Source organism: Octopus sinensis, linkage group LG4 (genome assembly GCF_006345805.1).
Source record: "Octopus sinensis linkage group LG4, ASM634580v1, whole genome shotgun sequence".
Lineage (NCBI taxonomy): Eukaryota > Metazoa > Mollusca > Cephalopoda > Octopoda > Octopodidae > Octopus > Octopus sinensis.
Genome location: NC_043000.1, coordinates 7,118,782 through 7,130,647, shown reverse-complemented (window position 1 = coordinate 7,130,647; position 11,866 = coordinate 7,118,782). Strand labels below are relative to the sequence as shown.

At 38.0% G+C, this 11,866-nt stretch overlaps 1 protein-coding gene across 1 annotated transcript in view; it reads left to right on the top strand.

Annotated features, from left to right (window-relative positions):
• The window catches only part of LOC115210956 (uncharacterized protein F13E9.13, mitochondrial), a 155,041-nt gene that overhangs the window by 32,063 nt on the left and 111,112 nt on the right, over window positions 1-11,866 (top strand). The window lies entirely within an intron of this gene.

The window sequence follows — 11,866 nt, the reverse complement described above, 5'->3', positions numbered from 1 at the left end:
CCTTGTCCATCAACTTCAGAGGCTTAGAATTGCCTAATTCTTCCTCCTGTATCTTGGCTGCCACTTCCTGGTCACTCAGCTGGAATGTATCCACAAGCCTGTCTTTTTATGTGACGTATTTGTGTTTTGCTGAGGGTTGGGTTAAAATGTCCACTTGCTCTTCCTTCAGTAGAAGAAAAAATTCAAATCGGAGCATGTTAACACCAAAAATTATTTACATAAAAAAGGTGCTTTTTTTTCTATGAAAATCCCTATTTTTTACGATTTTTTAAACTGCTGTGTCGCCATTTTTCGGTGTATTTCAACCAGAAAAATGTTCACTTAAAGAGAATAACAAGCTACATAATGCAAAATGTTTACTTTTCAAAAATTCCAATTCTAAAGTGTCGAAACAAACCCGAGCAACGCTGGGCGATACTGCTAGTTTTAAGTATAACAAAGAATTTAGTAAAATAACTTAGTTATCATTAAGCTAGTGTTAGGAACATAAATTGTGACTAAAGTTTGGTGGAAAATTTTAATTCAAAACTTATGAAAACAAGACATTTGTACTCCAGAGCCTGAGCCAGTTTCAGCCAGGTTGGTAATGAAAGGGTTAATGTGGTTGGAAGGCATCTAACTATAGGAACGATGTCAAAGCAGACTTCAGGGCATGTTACGGGCCTCAGACTTGTCAGATCCTGTCAAACCATCCAACCCATGCCAGTATGGATGATGAACATTGAACCATGTTCAGGATGACGCTGACACCAACAACAATGATACAAACAGACAGACAGACAGATATTTTATTTTTCCAAGTTTCAAGGTTGACAGTGACTTGTAAGTTTCAGCTTAATCACGTCTATCAGACTATACACACACACACTATATATATATATATATATATATATATATATATATATATATATATATATATATATATATATATATATATATGTATGTATGTGTGTGTGTGTGTGTGTGTGTGTGTGTGTGTATATGTATACATATGTGTGTATATGTATATATATATATATATATATATATATATATATACATATATGTATATATATACATATTTATACATATATATGTGTGTATATATTTATACATATATATATGTGTGTATATATATATATATATATATATATATATATATATATATATATATATATATATATATGTGTGTGTGTATGTATATATATATATATATATATATATATATATATATATATATATACATATAAATACCTTCATACATACATGACACAGACACACATAATACATACATACATACATTCATACAGAGATATATGCTTTCAATTTGACGTTTAGTTACTCTTATTTAATAGAAGATACACTTTTGTTCACTGGTGGAATCTTGTGTAAATGTTGACATTAACAAATGAACTGGAGTGTGTAATTTACTCAGTAGGGTTCTTGAGATGTAATTCCACAGGTAAGCACTCATCTATGAAGTGCGAGTCATACACAAATTCCTTTACTGATCTGGCTAATGTGGTAAGCTCACTGCGCATTATGATATGATAATACACACATGCATGTACCTCCATACAAAATCATGCACACACACACACACACTCATATATACATGTATACATGTATGAGTATGAATGTGTGTGGGTGTGTGTGTATCATTATCATCATTTAATTTCGTGATGTGTCTTTATGTATTATCTTCAGTCATTAGATTATGGCCATGCTGGGGCACCACCTCGAAGAATTTTAGCCGAATGAATTAACCCTCATACTTTCGATTTTTTTTTAAAGATCGATATTTATTCTGTCAATGCCTTCTATGAGACTGCTAAGTTAGAGAGGCATAAACACTTCAACACCAGTTGACGCCAGTGGTGCAGGGGGCAAACACTAACACAAAGGCAAACACACATACATATGTGTGTGATGGGCTTTTTACAGTTTCCATCTACTAAATACACTTTGATTGGTCTGAGGTTGGTTGTAGTAAATGACACTTGCTGGAGATGCTATGCAGTTGGACTGAGCCTGGGACCATGTGGCTGGGAAGTACCGCGTGTGTACTGTTGGTGATTTTTTTTCCTTCATCTTCCCTTCTTTGGATCTTCCCTTTTCCTATGTTTCTGCGAAGAGCTCTGCTCAAAATGTTAAACCCTCCTTCTTTCCTTCTTTCCTCAGCATCCAATAATACTATACTTGTTCCACATCCTCGCGTTATTGTGTTTTCTCTTTGTGTTTTCATGTTTGGATTAACTTTATATATATATATACATATACACCGGAGTAAACACATAAATGTGAAACAAGGTGGAAAAAAGAGTACTCGAATACCAGTGGTAGAGTAATATGCTTTATTTAATGCAGCAGAAAATTCAACAAAACCTGTTACTCTGAGTTTCGCGTTGCCGTTCATCAGACAGTTTTTGCTAGAATAGAACCGATATCGGTTCTGTTCTAGCAAAAACTGTCCAATGAACAGCAACGCGAAACTCAGAGTAACAGGTTTTGTTGAATTTTCTGCTGCTTTAAATAAAGTATATACATATACATATATATTGTTTGTCTGAAGAATTTCTAATAGGAAATTTCGTACATGTTTACCCAACATGTGCAATTCTGTGATTCCTATTAGCAAATGAAATATGTGTAATGGTGAATAAATATTACCCCAAAATTTTCCAGATTCTTCTTTTGATACGTGTGTGTGTGTGTTGTGTAATTCATATACGTGGACTATTAGACACACATAAATCTATCAGTTTATACATTTTAATTCACCTTAATTGAGTATATCACAAAAGGCTTTTACAAATCTTTACAAACAATTATAAATATTTTGGGGCTGTAACAAAAAGACCCTTGGGAAAGAAAAAAAAGAAAAACATTGAAAGAATGACTGAATGATTCGACATACCAAATCAAACTATCAGGAATGAACTGCCTCACACACTCACACACAAATATATATATATATACATATATACATATATATATATATATATATATATAACATATATATACATATATGTATGTATATATATGTATGTATATATGTATATATATATATATATATGTATATATATATATATATATATATATATATAATATATATATATATATATATATATATATATATATATATATATGTATGTGTATATGTATATATACATATATATGTATATATATACATGTATATGTATATATATAGTCACTATGAGGATATATAAACTTCTTATCGGGATGTTTCCATCTAAGTTATGCTTGTTTAATATATTATAGTGTGAAGTGATCTCTTCAATAAATATATTATAGATATCAAATACATCAAATATTACTAAGTAAGAAAATGGAGAGATTTCATAGATATAAATTAATTAATTAATTAATTAATTATCATTGCCTGCAATTGTTTCAATTCACACCCAATACAAATTATGAAACATTTATAATAAAATAAGTTTGCATTTTGCAAATTGAGCGAAATATCATCAAAAGTCTGTTTTGTAATTTATATTGAGTCTGAATTGGAACAATTGTAGGCAATGGTAATTAATTAATTAATTTATATCCATTAAATATCTCCATTTTCTTACTTAATAATTATATCGCCTGGCAAATTATTTTATTTGCTAAAATAATCTGAAACCTGGGTATGACTGTAAAAAATAAAAAGTAAAAGTTTTTATTTTTCATTCCCTTCAAAAATTGCTCTTAAAATGTGGTTTTGGTCGTTTTGACTTCTAGCATGTAGAAATTACCTATGTATATATACAGATATGTATATCCATGTGTGTGTGTATGTGTGTGTGTGTGTGTGTATACATACGTACAGGTGTGACTATGTGGTGGAGTTTGTTTCCCAATTATGTGGTTTCAGGTCAGTCCCACTGCATGGCACCTTAGGCAAGTGTCTTCTATCTGGACTTTTAGACCTGGACTGACGAAAGGCTTGTTATGAGTGAATTTGGTAGATGGAATCAAGAAGTTTTCCATGTGTGTGTGTGTGTATATATGTATATATACATATATATATATACATATATATATATATATATATATATATATATATATATATATATATATATATAATATGAGAAGTAGAAGGGGATAGAGCATCACAGGGGGTAGAAGACAACTGGACGTTTCTAAGGGACAACCTGCTGAGAGCCACTGACCAGATCTGTGGCTGGTGCAAAGTCCCCTCTCGACCTAGAATAACGTAGTGGTGGTACAAAGTTGTAGACAGGGCTATTAGAGAAAAGAGACAGGCTTGGAAGGACTGGAAAAATGGGGGTAGCAGAGAATTGTATCAGACTGCCAAAAGAGAAGCTAAGAGACAGGTTTATTTAGCCAGAGGGGAACGCGGATAAGAAAAAATTTGCCAATGTTCTGCGCCGTGAGGACCAAAGACTGGAGATGTTTCATGTTGCAAGACAGTGTGTGAGAGAGAATTGTGATGTGGTAGGAGGGAAATGTGTTCGCATGGATGATGGTTCACTTGCGCTAAATGAGGATGCAAAGAGAGAGGTTTGGAGACGCCACTATGAAAGGTTGCTGAATAAAGAAAATGAATGGGATAAAGAGAGTCTGCCGAATGTTGACCCAACAGAGGGACCAGCTATCCGAGTTGATAGTTCCTTGGTAGTTAAGGCAATTAGAAGCATGAAGACAGGGAAAGCCCCAGGCCCATCAGGAATTACTGCAGAGATGCTCAAAATGTCTGGTAGTGTCAGCTATAGCCTAGTCACCCGTATAGTTAACCAGGTGATACATGAAGGAGTCATACCTAATGACTGGTGTAGCAGCATAATAGTCAACTGCTACAAAGGTAAAGGTGACACCCTAGATACAAATAATTACAGAGGTATCAAGCTGTTGGATCAGGTGATGAAGGTTACGGAGAGGGTCATAGCCCAACTAATTAGAGAGAGAGTTAGTTTAGATGAGATGCAGTTTGGGTTCGTGCCAGGGAAAAGTACCACTGATGCTATATTCCTGGTAAGGCAGCTGCAGGAGAAATACCTAGCCAAAGATAAGCCCCTGTACCTGGCTTTTGTTGACATGGAGAAAGCCTTCGACAGGGTCCCCCGATCCCTTATCTGGTGGTCAATGAGGAAACTAGGGATAGATGAATGGTTAGTGAGAGCTGTGCGAGCCATGTACTGGCACGCTGCTAGTAAGGTGAGGGTTGGCAACGAGTACAGTGAAGAATTCCGGGTAGAGGTAGGGGTCCACCAAGGCTCAGTCCTCAGCCCCCTCCTATTTATCATAGTCCTCCAGGCAATAACGGAGGAATTCAAGACAGGATGCCCTTGGGAGCTCCTCTATGCTGATGACCTTGCTCTAATTGCTGAGTCACTATCAGAACTGGAGGAGAAGTTTCAGGTGTAGAAACAAGGATTAGAATCGAAGGGCCTTAGAATCAACCTAGCCAAAACCAAAGTCATAATCAGTAGGAAGGTAGACAAATCAGAAACGCCTTCAGGTAGCTGGCCCTGCTCGATCTGTAGAAAAGGTGTAGGTAGAAACTCTATAAGATGCACCAAGTGTAAGCTATGGACACATAAGAGGTGCAGCAATGTCAAAGGAAGGCTAACTAGGAAGATGGTTTTTGTATGTGGCAGATGCTCAGGAACAATAAACACTGAAAATGCTCTGAGACCAACTTCTGTCACTTTCCAGGGAGAAAAACTAGAAGTAGTTGATAGCTTCCGTTACCTAGGTGACCAAGTCAGCAGCAGGGGCGGGTGTGCTGAAAGTGTAACTGCTAGAGTAAGAATAGCTTGGGCAAAGTTCAGAGAGCTCTTACCTCTGCTGGTGACAAAAGGCCTCTCGCACAGAGTAAAAGGCAGACTGTATGATGCGTGTGTACGAACAGCCATGCTACATGGCAGTGAAACATGGGCCGTGACTGCTGAGGATATGCGTAAGCTCGCAAGAAATGAAGCCAGTATGCTCCGATGGATGTGTAATGTCAGTACTCATACTCGACAGAGTGTAAGTACTTTGAGAGAAAAGCTGGACCTAAGAAGCATCAGTTATGGTGTGCAAGAAAGACGTTTGCGCTGGTATGGGCATGTGGCGAGACTGGATGAAGATAGTTGTGTGAAAAAGTGCCACACTCTAGCGGTTGAGGGAACCTGCGGAAGAGGCAGACCCAGGAAAACCTGGGACGAGGTGGTGAAGCACGACCTTCGAACTTTAGGTCTCACTGAGGAAATGACTAGAGACCGAGACCTCTGGAAGTATGCTGTGCGCGAGAAGACCCGGCAGGACCAGTGAGACCATAACCCGTGGTCTTCTACAGGGGATGGAGCCAGCCTACGTATGCATACCTTCCCTTCTTGGGACACAAAACTCTACTTGTGAAGACCTGTTGAGGCAAGTGAGGATCAGAATCGAAATCGATCAATGGAAATTGCAGCTGAGATACCAGTGCCGGTGGCACGTAAGAGAACCATCCGTTCGTGACCGTTGCCAGCCTTGCCCCGATTGGCCTCGTGCCGATGGCATGTAAATGCACCATCCGCTCGTGTCCGTTGCCAGCCTCGCCTGGACCCCGTGCCGGTGGCACGTAAAAAGCACCATCCAACCGTGTCCATTTGCCAGCTACGTCTGGCACCTGTGCGGGTGGCGCGTAAAAAGCACCCACTACACTCACGGAGTGGTTGGCGTTAGGAAGGGCATCCAGCTGTAGAAACATTGCCAGATCAGACTGGGCCTGGTGCAGCCTTCTGGCTTCCCAGACCCCAGTTGAACTGTCCAACCCATGCTAGCATGGAAAACGGACGCTAAATGGTGATGATGATGATGATGATGAATATGAGGAATGTAGGTCAAGATGACTCAAAGAATGCTGCATAACAATTCTTTCCTTCTTGATGTACTGCTTGACCACTCTTTCTGATCATGGATTTACCTAAAGAAGACCCAATCCAACTGGATTTAATTGGACCCCCCCCCCCTCCTGGACATAATAAACCACAGTAAATATTGATAAGAAGCATTCTTCCACTGTCCAGCCTGTATTTCTCCAATGACGGAATACCTGACTTATAGGGTCTTTGCTCGATATGAGGTTCCAGTAGCTGGGATATCCCAGAAACAGTTGTCAGAGACTATCTTTACCAGTTTGTACTATTTTTACCATGCATTATGTTGCTAAATTTTTAGATTGAATCAGATAAAATCAAATTTGTCCTGCCTCAACTAATTGTTTGCCTTTCCTCACTACTTTAACCTACATATTATTTATATATATATATATATATATATATATATATATATATATATATATATATATATATATATATATATATACATATATATATATACATATATATATATACATATATACACATACATACACATACGTGTGTGTACCCTTGTCTTCTCATCATGTGATGGTTGTTAACAAGCTTCACTATCAGACAAGCAATGATGTTTGTTTCCAGTTGTAGAGAATTCACCTCAACAAATTTTGTCTGCCCCATGCACACACACACACACACACATACACACACACACGTATTATGCTATGTGTTGTGCATGGCACCAGAATTTTCAACTCAAGTCAAATATAACAAACTCTCTCTCTCTGTCTCTCTCTCTGTCTCTCTTCTTTTCTTTCTCCCCCTCTATATACATGTCTGTTCTCTTAGCTCAACCAGCTGACTTACTACTCTAACTACATCATCATCATTTAGCGTCCGCTTTACATGCTGGCATGGGTTGGGCGGTTCAACTGGGGTCTGGGAAGCCAGAAGGCTGCACCAGACCCAGTCTGATCTGGCAATGTTTCTACAGCTGGATGCCCTTCCTAATGCCAACCACTCTGAGAGTGTAGTGGGTGCTTTTTACGTGCCACTAGCACGGGGGCCAGACGAGGCTGGCAAATGGCCACGGTTGGATGGTGCTTTTTACGTGCCACCGGCACGGGGGCCAGACGAGGCTGGCAAATGGCCGGTTGGATGGTGCCTTTTACGTGCCACCGGCACAGGTGCCAGACAAGGCTGGCAAATGGCCACGATCGGATGGTGCTTTTTACATGCCACCGGCACAGAAGCCATGAAATGGATGCATTTCTTACTATATATTGTGCAAACCTGAGACGTACATATTAAATGATTTCAAAATATCATGATTTGGTAATTTTACACACACTCACACAAACTTGTATATGTATAGATGTAAAATTGTGAGATATATATGTATAGCTTCTATCCTTACAAAACTCTTCAGTCTCTCTCTCTCTCTCTCTCTTGCTCTCTCTCTCTCTCTCTCTCTCTCTCTCTCTCTCTCTCTTTCTTTCTTTCTTTCTCTCTCTCTCTCTCTAGGTACCTATGCAACCTTGTTCTACTCCCAAGAAGGTCAGTTGCTTTGACCTTTCCATTTACTCCTCCCACCATTGCTTTTACTTTCACAATCTTAAAGATAAAGCAAACAACTGTACAAAAGCAAAAAAGAAACAAAAAACACCACCTTGTCCATCATGTTGAGTTTCCATTCTTTCTAAGTGACAATTACTATAGTTTCCATTGAACCAAATTTACAAGAGACTTGTTCTCTGACATTGGTACTCTTGTGACCTCTTGTCCTGAAGAACTTTAGCAAAAGCAATGTTGTTGCTCTTGATATCAACAAAGCCTTTGCCAACATGTTTCTCTTTGTTCCCTACCTCTTTCTCATCTCTTGTGCAGACTTTTGTGCCAGACTTCTTCGTTGCAACGGTATTCACAGGGCTTTCTCCAACCCATCATACATCAACTCTGGGACAAGATGACCTTCAACAAGTCACAAGATACTTGTCCTTCTCTACATAACTGATTTGCTTGTTATCATTTCTTAACAGCACATGTTCTTGTGATACCACACTTCTCTAACCTCTATAAACTTCCTCATAGAAGCACCACCACATGACACATCTTGCCAGATATGAAGTGTTTCTGTGAACAGGCATCAAAAATATCCCAGGGGGTCAGGATAACCTAATCTCCTTCAATTGAACGAAGATATAATTACTGCACTTATCACTTCTTTCTACAGTATTCCATCTATCCGTGAACAACACAAAACTATTACCCTCAAAGTTACCTCAAATACTTGGCCCCACAGGCTGTAGCTGTTTCTATGGTGGCTTCATAAATGTGTGTATACATATGTACATCATTCATACACATATACACACATGCATACACACACACACATATATACATATATATATATACATACAAATGTACACACGTATACATACATACACATACATGTGCATACATGCATGCACACAAACACACACACACATACATAGATGCATCTATGTGTGTATAAAACATTACTAAATGTGCAATGTGCATCCCAAAGACTAGACTTCCTCTTCAGAGCCAAAAAATATTTCAGCTCTAATTAGTTGCTGACCTTCTTCAAAACTCAAGTCTGACCCACATTCGTGTACTCACATATCTGGAATAGTGCTCTTACTACACACACCCAAACCTTCTAGACTGCATTCACAAAAATACCATTCACTGATTAACAAAGACTTACCAACATACCACAACCATTAGTGGGCTCACAGCTCGGATGTTTCTTTTTTCTGCTTCTTCTGCAGTAACTACATTATCGTATGTCCCTTGGAAACATTGAGAACCCTTCATCCTCCCCAAACAACCTGCTACACCCATCACTGTCTTTGTTCCTTCCTTCAACACGGCTGTGCCTTTACCTTTCTTTAGGTCACACACTTGGTACTTTTCTCTAATCCTTTTTACTTGGAACTATAATGAAACCCCTCTGTAATTTCTTCCATGCCCATGATTTTTGTTCAGACTTCAACATACAGCTCATACTCTTCCAGACTGCTCCAATCTTACCAGTGTAAGAGAACCAGCCCATAATTCTCACAGACATGACTTCTCCATATTTTAGGGTTGATCAAAAAAAAATTCATCAATGATTAAACCCTTTTATCTGAAGTATCTTAGGACATTGTCAAGAAATTGTAATGATTGCTAATCTACTGCTTGCTGTTTGATGGTGAGTGTTTGTTACACATACATGGACTGAAGCACTGTCATATCTCGAACATTTGATGTCTGTAAAGAAAGCTTGTGGTTCCCTTATCAGCACAAGGGGCTGCTTCATCTGTGATGGGGAATCCCAGTGAGTTGTTCATTGTTTCTTTGTGATAAGCAGACACCGAAAAAAAAAAGGTCTTCTCATTCATTTATTCTTGGAACATCATAAAAGAGCAAATGTAATCCTTCTAACATTTGAAGTACGGTTAAAATATGTTGTGAAAGAACCAAATTAGATATCTAGAGATGGATAGTACTTTTAATATTCTTGCACAGTACTATTGGCATGTGGAAGCTTATGGCTTAGTGGTTAAAGTGCTGTACTCATACTCACAAGGTTGTGGGTTTGATTTCTGAACTGGGAGATGTGTTGTGTTCTTGAACAAAACACTTCGGTTCACTCAGTTGGCAAAAATGAGTAATCTTGCAATGGACTGGTATCCCATCCAATGGGGAATAGATATATGCACCACAGAATCTAGGAAATTGGCCTTATGAGCCTATGGCTAGGGAAGGACCTTTGATCTTTTTTTTGATTGTTGGTATTCTTTATAGTTATACAAAAATATAGAAGTAGCTTCATGCTATGCAAATTTAGACAATTACTAGCAGTATTACCCGGCGTTGCTCAGGTTTCGACCCTTTAGAATTGGAACTTTTGAAAAGTAAAAATTTTGCATTATGTAGCTTGTTATTCTCTTTAAGTGAACATTTTTTGGTTGAAATACACCGAAAAATGGCAACACAGCAGTCAAAAAATCGAAAAAAATAAGGATTTTTTTACACCTTTTTGATGTAAATAATTTTTGGTCTTAACATGGTCCGATTTGAATTTTATCTTCTACGGAATGAAGAGCAAGCCTTCTTCTATCATACTTTCAATTTTGGTCAACTTGCGCCGCAGAGTCTCGGAGGAGATAGTGTTAGTTGAAGGCTACCAAACCTGCCATACACAGACAACTTCAGATTTATATATATAGAATGGTAGCACAGACCTGACTTGTCAAACAAATATGGAGACAATTACTTCAGTCTAATGCTTAAGTACCATAAAGTGGTAACACTGTTGTTCTCCAGGACAACAGGCCAATGGTTAAAACAGCCTGATCCAGTTAGTTAAATAAAGTTTGAGTTTCAGTCCCCAACCCTGCATAGAAATGTCACCCAAAGATACGAAGAAAGGATATCAATCACAAAGCTTGTTTTGACAGTACGTCTGAGATGTCGATAGTCTGATAGCAAAGACAACATTGTTAATTCAGTTCAGAAAAAAACAGTTTTACTCCTTAGTTTGTAAAATAAACATAATCTTTGCACAGTTCAGATGAGTAGATCCCTTAATGGGTTTAGAGGAGTTTAGAATATCCAAGCAAAATACTGCATTGTGAAATGCTAAATGTCTTATGTCTGGTAGGTCCAGACCTCTTGTGATTCAAGGTCAAAATTAACAAAAATTTTAAGCACATTTACAGAAGTACCATAATTACACATTAGTTGTTGTCTTGGAGACACATGTGCTTCACCAAAATCACATAGTTTCAGCAGAAGAAGACTCAGTACATCTCTGTGAAGTGGGATTCTGCCCTTGCTAATATTTTGTCCTATGGACAACAATATGCAAAAGTTCAATCCAACTTGACAATCTAAACTTCACCAATTTTCAGCCAGTGAGGGAGCTTCCTCTTGTTTGCTTGACTTAGTAGAAAAAGCAGCCAACATTTTGGAGAGAAACGAAACTTTAGATGAAGCATTTCTGGATATGTTGTCTTGCCTTGTGTTGATTGGTGTTCAAAGAATTTTTTATCACTCGG